Here is an 8,503-nt window from a genome sequence, read left to right on the forward strand (position 1 = left end):
GTTTCAGTCACAGTCAATAATGTAACACTATCCTCATACAGAGTTGACAGCAGTCATTTGATAAAGTAGTATAGAAGATCACTAGACAATGTTGTCGATTCAGTTAGTATCGACCTGCAAGTTCGTGTGAGTAAGTGGGGGTATATGCTGCACATACGGTAGCTTCGGACTAGCTGACTTTTTGTTCACAGCCCCATAGAGCTGCGTACAAAAATATTATAGTCCGGGCCGCAAGGGGACGAGATGAGGTGTTGTTGCCAAGGTTTCGACACCACCTGGCTAATTCAATCGACCCCTATAGCTGACAAGTAAAACACAAAGTAAAATGTTCCGTCAATGGAGAAATCTAAATATTTTGTCAAATAAAAAAGGGGTCAACTCATTTTATGAGGTAGTTTGTCTATTTTAAAAATGTTAGGCTGTGTTGGACTGCCATATTATTTCTACACATAGTAAGAGTTTAAATTGAGATGGCAAAAATTATTTAAAAAAAAAATTTCAAGTGCAGATTTTGTTGGTGTAAACGACAACATCGAAGCCTGCTGTTTGCGATTTTGGGAAATTGGATTAGTCTTGAAACAAGAACCACAACTTTTTTTTGTGATGTTTATAAAAAATAAAATCATGTTTGCTCTTGGTTCACTTTATTACTACATTGTATCATTATTATTATTATTATTTTTTTTTTTTTTTACTTTTGCCCACTTTGGTTAAATTTTATTTTATGTGTTAGAATGAACAAAAAAGACTAGTGGTATTTTCTGAAAACCATCGCCTTAATAAAAAAAAAAGTGTGGGGATTGCACTACAGCCACTCTTGGACTGGTCATCAAAACTTTTAGATAGAATTTTGTTACTTTTTGCAGCTTTATGAAAGTCAACTGTTTATCTTCTCTAGATCTCATTTGTACAAGTCATGACTAACATTAGGAAATGCTTCCTGTGAATAGCGAACTCAATAGGGCATCAACTCTAACACCTGCAATCTTGTCTCATTGATTGGACTCCAACTTAGTTAACCTCTGACGCCAATTAGCTTCTTAAGAAGTCAACAGTCTCCTGATTCACACACTTTTTCCAGCCTATACTTTCAGTATTAAAAATATATATTCTATATGGACAGGAAAAGTTATATAATTTGTGTTAATGTAAGTAGACTATGTATGTTCTTGTAGTCTATATCCTATAGAGATAAGATAATGTCCTATTTTGATGACCAATTGCAGAAACCCAATGAATTCCAAAGAGATCACATACTCACTCTTGCCACGGTACATAAGCAGGAGAAATCTTTATATCAATTGATCTCTATAATTACATTTTAATTCCAATATCGAGATTTAGATTCTAATTGTATTTGTTATTCAATTATATTATTTCCACTAGTTTTATATTTAATTTGCTATTTTAATCACTTCACTGACTTCTGAAACAAAATAGCGTGCCTGTGGTGAGATCAGAGGTGTAAGGCATTGAGAATAACTGTTTAATCCACTAGACATTGCCTTCTCCTCAGACTGTATATTATTGCTTGTACAAATATTGGTTTTATGCCTAGCTGTAAGTATTTTTAAATGTCTTCAGTAGGGGTCTCTTAGTGCTATTGCAATGTTCATTTGTTCTTTAGGAGAGTCTTTACGCAACCAGCATATGCCCCTTTGGACAGACATTTTACAACCAGGTCACATATGGTGATATGACGAAGGTGAAGTGACCCAACAGGGTGTAAACGGCAGAGATGGATGATTGTTGTGCTGGTAATCTAACCAGTGCCAATACGGGTTAACTGGTTAACTTAATTTGGACTGTAGGCAGGGTGGTAAGGATTAACTGTTTTGAAGATGCTCAGACCCAGTCATCTAGCCATCACAATTTGGTCCTTGTCAAGGTTGCTCAGATCGCCCATTTTGTTTACACTTGCCCATTTTTCCTGCTTCCAACACATCAAGAACAGAGTGTTCACTTGCGTTCTAATATATCCCACCCCGTGACAGATGCCATTGTCATGAGAAAATCAATGTTGTTCACTTCACTTGTCAGTGGTTTTTATGTTATGGGTTGATCAGTGTATATATGTGTCTTTTGTCTCTCTCCTCATTTCCCCACCAGAGACTAAAGCTGGGTACACACTATACAATTCTCGAGTCAACCTGTCAGTTATTGGGTCGATGGCCAGATAATTTAGTGTGTAAGCTGCAAAAGGGCCCGACTGTCAGTCAACCCATCAGATCTGTCACCAATGTAGCGTGCGCTGCCCACGCTATGTCGGTCCATTCAGAAAGGCATTATTAAGAATATGTAGTGTGTACGGAGATTGGGCCAATCGTGCAGCTTAAAAACATCACCTCAATGGTTTAAAGTCTAGGTGATCATTTGAAACGATGCAATTATTGTGTAGTGTGTGCACTCCACATCTGGTGTTATCTGAATCGTTATGGTGTCTGAATTTGTCTAGTCATTTGCAAATCTGTCAGGTGTGTATAACTTAATAGATATACGAAGATGGTTCAATAAGTAAGATAAGACCTCTCACATGTAGTGGTCTATATTTCATTAGAATTTTCCACCAGGCCAGGGCATGAAGACCATTGCTTCCCCTCACAGCCATTAGACAGTGCCTCACATCAGTCATAATGTTCCAACATCAGTTGTAATTTGGCGGGGCTGGTAGAAACATGGTCAAACATTGAGGTGCGTACTCTGTTTAGATTTCTGTGGGGCACAAAGGACACATTCAAGGCATCAGCAGCTGAAATTCAGTACCAACTTGTTGAGGTGTATGGTAATATCATCTCATGGAAACAGTTTTGGTGTATTGCCTTTGACACATCTTCAAGATGAGCAGCGCACTGGCCCAGCCAATCACGTCCACCACAGATGACAATTTGTGCCGCATTGAAGGTCTGATCCAGGGGGACTGATGAATTCAAGTTCATGATCAACTTGGGTACAGGAAAAAGTGTTCACGCTGGGTACCGAAGCAGCTCACAGGAGTTCACAAAGCCAATAGGATGGGGATTGTCTCTAGTGCACTTGACACTGTACCATGGGGAGTGCAGTTCCTGCAATGTATTCTTACAAGCGATGAAATGTGAGTGCATCAGGACAGAACACACTATACAAATGTTATCCCCTTCTCTCCACCTATCAGATGGAGATAATGGTACAAATTGTCATTCTCGTGAGATACCACAATTTGCATTATGAGATTGGTCGTACTGGGTGCCAGTCTTATCACCTGTTTGTGATGTTCCTATATCAATGATGCAAGCCATTTCTGCATCAGCTTTGTTTTCAAATGCAACATTGTTGCTGTATTACTGTTATATGCAGCTTATGTATGTGGGGTATGTATGGGTACACACTTAAATGACGTATTGGTCAGCAGAATTATCCGCTGTCCGAGCGGCCAATTTGTAAGCTATACACATACCAATCAGCTACTCGATATGTCTGGCCTGACATCACAACCCCAACACCTGCATTTAAAATTGAAATGCCCACCCAGTTGTGATAGCAGTGGTCCCTGCAACCAGTGTATGGGCGGTCGGCGGGTGGTCTGTACATAGCCAGATGTATCGCTACAGGACTGACCTGATATGTCTGTGGATGACGTAACTCACAGACATATCGGGTCTACACACCTGCCGATGCACTTGTGATCTATCTTTCTGTGAACAAACTAACGATATATCGACAAGCAGTGGCATAGGTTCATCCTGAAGAAAATTTTACGAAAAGATGCCTGGCGCTCCCGAGTCACTCAAAGATAAGATAGTGACCTGTAGGATGCAATTAGCTCAGAGTCCTCCTGTTGAATGCCACCGGAAGTGGGGTGGGGAGCCCTCCCGATACCCCTGATGGAGGGGAAAATCACCTGATTTGGTGGCTTTGAGGACTGAGTTTGTCAAGATGCTGTACTGGAAGACTGCCACTGTGCTGGGACTACAAATCACAAAATGCCCAGTCTACTGCCGACTGCATCACATGCCGGGAAGTTACTCCACCAAAGATCTGCCCCCAGAGTCAGTCACTGGTGTCCCAGGCCCCGCCTCCCATGCCCTCTTACCTGCAGCTCTGTCCGATGCATACTTGTTGACATCCAGCTCCAGGAAGAAAATCTGAAGCCGCTATTATGCTTGGGCCTGCCACTCAGGACTCTGCTGCACGGCTCGCAGTTAGAGCTGCCACCAGGGAGGAGTGGGATGGGGAGTTGTTGGTGAGTGGGGCACTGGGACTGCTTCACGGCTCCGCGGCTAGGGTTGCCATCATGGAGGAGTGGAATGGGGAGTTTTTGGTGAGGGAGTGCATCGGGACTGCTGCATGGGTCTGAGGCTAAGGAGGAGTGAGACAGAGAGTTGTGGGTGCGGGGGGTGCCGAACGTGTCACACTGACATAAGCAGCGACACCAATGAGTAGGAACAGACTGTAGATAGATGGAGGCGGCAGCTGATAGTCTGACATGGAGCTCTCCACTAGTGTATGGTGGCTTCTCAGGTGCCGGGAAGAGGTGCCATGTATTTGATGGCCATGACGGTACACTCGAGGTACATAATTACAGCCCTAAGTGGGGTGAATATATTGTGAGCAATGGAGGTGCTCCTTCAGGTCTGACAGGCGCCTCCATTGTCTCCTATAGTTCTGTACAGAAGTATTACCCATTTTTGATGATTGAGGAACTTTCCGACATACTTTCAAATTATGGACTGTGGTGTTGTATTTCAATATCTTTAGTGCTTTTTTATTCTTACTCCCCATCACATATTTTGTCACATTTACCCTCACAACATTCCATTTCCAAATACCTGCAAGTTCAAAACATCTTGTTATCAAAGGACTTTATCCTGTGTTTTCTTTTTTTAGTGCTACGTGTTATGTTGTGATTTGTGTACCTCATTCTTTGTACTTAATTTATTTTTACTTCATACTTTTAATATGTCACCCTATGTACTAAGAACAGTAGCTGTGGTGACACTGGGGAAGTTAACAGAGAGAAGCTGCTGCTGTATGTACATTCATACAGTTACACCGGGAAGATACAGTAGATGTAGCTGGCCGTGTGTCACGTGACTGTGTGAGTGTGTTGTGACGTCGTTGCGGCAGCTGCCACTGGGCCCCTCGCTAGGCTCGCTCTCCCGTAATGAGGATGATGGAGGCTGCTGTGTGTTGCTGATACAGGTTTATGCCCAGGACAGGGGCCGCTGCTGCTGGCACAGAGATGACTGCCCTAAGCTGCTCCTAGCGCATTGAAGAATGCCGACGGCTGCGGGATCTGCCGTCTTACAGTGGCCTCCACGAATCCACTGAGCAGAGATCCAGAATTCATCGCCACTGCCCAGCCAGATGCCCCTGTACCAGCTGCCCAAGGGCTTTCCCATGGGTCCAGAGACCCTGAGGCCGATCCCCTCTTACCAACTGCCCCATCCTAGGGGCCACAGCACCCTTCTGCTCTCCATGCTGATGTTTGGGGTGATTGTGGCATCAACTGGGCTCCTCCTGATGATAGGGGCATCCTGGCCGAGGTGAAGACACCGCCTCCCCTTCGGGACCAGGCAGCTGGAGCCTGGGCGGCCGGGGAGGGGGAGCTGGAGGTGCAGGTCCTGCGGGAGATCAGGAACAGGACCATGAGCAGTGTGTGCGGACAGGGGAGCATGCCACATAGCATGTGGGAGCTGCCAGGGGGCCAGCGGCGGACTCTGCTCCGGCACATTCTGGTCAGCGACAAATACCACTTCCTCTACTGCTACGTGCCCAAGATGGCTTGTTCAACCTGGAAGCGGGTGCTGAAGGTGCTGGCCGGCCGCCTGCAAAGCGTAGATGAGCGCCGTAAGATGGACCACAACAGTGACCTGGTCTTCCTGGCCGACCTCCCGGCCGAGCAGGTCAGACACCGCCTGCAGCACTACTACAAGTTCCTCTTTGTCAGGGATCCCATGGAGCGGCTGCTCTCTGCCTACAGGAACAAGTTCGGGCAGATTCGGGAGTACCAGCAGAAATACGGTCTGGAGATCGTCCGGAGGTGCCGACAAAGCCCTGGGCTGTCCAAGGGGAACGATGTCACCTTCCCGGAATTCCTGTGCTACCTGCTTGACGTGGAGTGGATGAACGAGCACTGGATGCCCATCTACAACCTCTTCCAGCCCTATGCTGTGCGCTACAACTTCATAGGAACCTACGAGAGGCTGCGCCAGTTTGCCAGCCATGTACTACACTGCATCGCTGCCCCCGTGCACATCCAGTTCCCGGAGATGCAGGTCTGGTATAAGCCCGTCACTAAAGAGACCTTAAACTGCTTCTTGTGCAACACTCCAAAGGGGCTGATCAGAGAGCTCTTACCGAAGTACATCCTGGACTTCTCTCTGTTTGCCTATCCATTGCCCAACACCACTAGTGAATACTGTAGCCAGTGAAGGGTTAAGGGAACTCAGGCGTCAATTTACAACAGGACATGCTGCAGGTTTTGGGGACAATTTATTAAAGCTAAAGAGAGAAGTTGCCCATAGCAACTAGTCAGCTAGCTTTTATCTAGTACAGTCTATAAAATGATAGCTAGAAGCTGATTGGTTGCTGTGGAGAACTACACTCTTTAGAACAGTGATGGGCAACAGTCCATGGGGCCGCATCCAGTCCTCTTGCAGCCCCCAACTCATTCCTGCTTAGTTGTCATATTGTCTATTTAAAAGGCCTACTGATATGGGATTACAGATAGGCGTCTCTCATTGATTAGATGTATTTAATTTATTTTAGTCACTGGGATTAAGAGTAACATGTGGCCCTTTGGGGTGTGAGTTGCCTATTGTGGCCCCTGAAGTGGTTTAAATTGCCTGTCACTGCTTTAGATGGTTTGTTGCAATCCTAGATCAGATTCAGATGTATTTCATTTTTATACTTTGTAACAATATTATGCATAAAAAATATATGTATGGCAGCGTATATTTCAGTAGTGCTTATCACATCCTACTGCAGTAATAATTTTCTTAGTCTGTTAAACTAACATGCATACTTCCTAATCACATTCCTAATCTATGCAAACAGCATTATTTATATACATTGTTTACATAATTCCCAATTTATACTGTTCAGTCAACTGGAATATGCCTTATGTATTTGCTGTCTTTTTTTAACCAAAGATTTTATATTAACCGGAAAAAAGAAGAAAAAGCATATTTTGCAAACTGAATATATTTTCTATTGTATAGTATTTTCCTATATGAACAGCAGTTATGCTCTGCCTATTACATAGCCTTTGGAGGTTATTCCAGGCAGGTCTGTGCTTGTTATGTTTGAAGTATTACTTTAAATCTTTGTTAACCCATTCAGGATAAAGTATCCTTATTTCAGGCATACCAAGAAGACAAGCTTTTAAAAAAATTTCTAACAACATTAAAGTATGAATTGAATGGACATTACACCCATATACGTTTTTAAGTAAAAGCAGTGCTCTATTTTGTTTGAGTTTTCCGTGTGTTAGAGTGCAACACTGTAACCCTCTGATGTACGATTTATCAGAGATTATTGAGAGACATACAAACTGTTGCTCGATGGCACTGTGCAAGGATGCTGTATTTAGTAGTCACAGTTATTGCAACATATTTATAGAAATTGTTGCACAATGGCATATACAGAAAATAAGTCCCAGATATCAGATTAGTTGCATTTGTGGAATAGACCAACTACATACAGTAGGGCATTGGCTTCACAAGGCATATTTGGTAGTAAAACAAGGAATAGCAATGGTACAGGGACAAACATTTTCTATATTTATTTTCTGAATATTCGCCAGCAGCAGCGCATATGCTGCTAAATGCGGCCAATTTGTAAATTTAGAATCGTATCAGACGGACATGCTGGACGATTGGGCATTTCCAGCTGATCAATATTTTCAGGTCGGTAGCGCGCATACACAGGACAATTATCTGGGCGATCCGCCAATGTTAGTTGGATCGCCAAGATAAGTGCATAGAAACTTTAGTTAATGTACCCCAGCATAAGCGGGAGATTAACTAAGCTTTTAAAGAGGGAAGGTGTTGCCTATAGAAACCAATCAGATGCTACCATTTTCAATAATGTAATAGATAAATGATAGTTTTAATCTGATTGGTTGCTATGGGCAACACCACTTTTCATCTTTAGAAGCTTTAGTAAATCTAACCCTAACTCTTCTCCAGCTTCAGAAGTGATTTGATTTGAGATGAATGATTTAGAGGCTCACGTAGAGTTGAATGCATTTTGCGTCCACTATAATGTGCCTGAAAAAAAGATGCATTTTGAACAGCTTGCAGATCTGGATGAGTCTCATGATGTGTCCAGCACTGCAAGGGAGGCATGTACACCACTTTTACGCCATTAAAGAACAGTATTACATACTCCAGATTTAGGGGTCTATTTATTAAACGTAATAATTGCATTTCACCAGCATATTTGCTGGAGAATGCAATATTTAAGCAATCTCCATATTTAAGTGCAGTGAAAAGTCCTGAGAAATCACTGATTTCTCTGACTT

At 43.2% G+C, this 8,503-nt stretch overlaps 1 pseudogene; it reads left to right on the forward strand.

The window, feature by feature from the left end:
* The first annotated feature begins 5,352 nt into the window (after positions 1-5,352).
* LOC148443419 (carbohydrate sulfotransferase 14-like) lies at positions 5,353-6,410 on the forward strand (annotated as a pseudogene).
* Positions 6,411-8,503: the final 2,093 nt, after the last annotated feature.

Source organism: Taudactylus pleione, unplaced genomic scaffold (genome assembly GCF_031769625.1).
Source record: "Taudactylus pleione unplaced genomic scaffold, aTauple2 ptg001274l, whole genome shotgun sequence".
Lineage (NCBI taxonomy): Eukaryota > Metazoa > Chordata > Amphibia > Anura > Myobatrachidae > Taudactylus > Taudactylus pleione.